Here is an 816-nt window from a genome sequence, read left to right as displayed (position 1 = left end):
GACTTTTCACGAATTAATTGACCATCAACATACACAGAAATCCTTACCATTAGGACGTTTTAACATCAAACCTTGATTAAGATGTGGCACATGTTAATTTTATCATGCTAGACATCAGGGTCAGCCAACTGTATAAATCAATATATTGCTTTTTTTCATTCGTTTGAATAATTAAATAAAAATGTATATGTGAAGTACTCGTAAACATTTTGTGAGCAGAGTACCATGCGTAATGTTGGCTTAAAATGTTTACAGAAATACAGTACAGGTTTGTCACGCTTAATACACATGCATACGTTCTGCGAACTTTGTTCGGTAAGCAGTTAAGCGATCATCGTTTCTCCATTGACTCCCGTGGTAAAAGCTGATGTAATTTTCATCCCCAAAATCTTCCACTCCTGAACAACTTTTTTGTAAACATGAGAAATACACATGTTATAAAGCAACAAAACATCAAATTCAACGCCACACATGAAGAACCACAGTGTTTTCAGGGGCCCTGTATTTATATGATTTTCAGGGTTAAGACGTTAGTGTGTTGAGGGAGCAGCATAGGCCATGCAGGGACCGCTGGTTCAAATATCACTGGCCACTCCTGTCTTGAGTGGGCAGCTCTGAGCGGACCGCTCTGTACCCCTACTGAGATATAAAAACAACCCTCAAAAATCAAGTGCACCACTCGCCATTAAAAAAAAGCTTTATTTTTCTTTTTGACCTTGGGAGACTCGAAGGGAGCCTCAGACCACCCGTTTTATTTTCTTTCCATCCGGAAGCCCCGGAGGCGGTTTGCAAAAGCCCCCGTCGGCCCAAGGCCGT

The sequence above is a fragment of the Petromyzon marinus genome, chromosome 18 (assembly GCF_048934315.1).
Source record: "Petromyzon marinus isolate PM22_M1 ecotype Great Lakes invasive population chromosome 18, UKy_Petmar_22M1.pri1.0, whole genome shotgun sequence".
Lineage (NCBI taxonomy): Eukaryota > Metazoa > Chordata > Hyperoartia > Petromyzontiformes > Petromyzontidae > Petromyzon > Petromyzon marinus.
The sequence above is the reverse complement of the archived record's forward strand: the minus strand, read 5'-3'. Positions refer to the sequence as shown.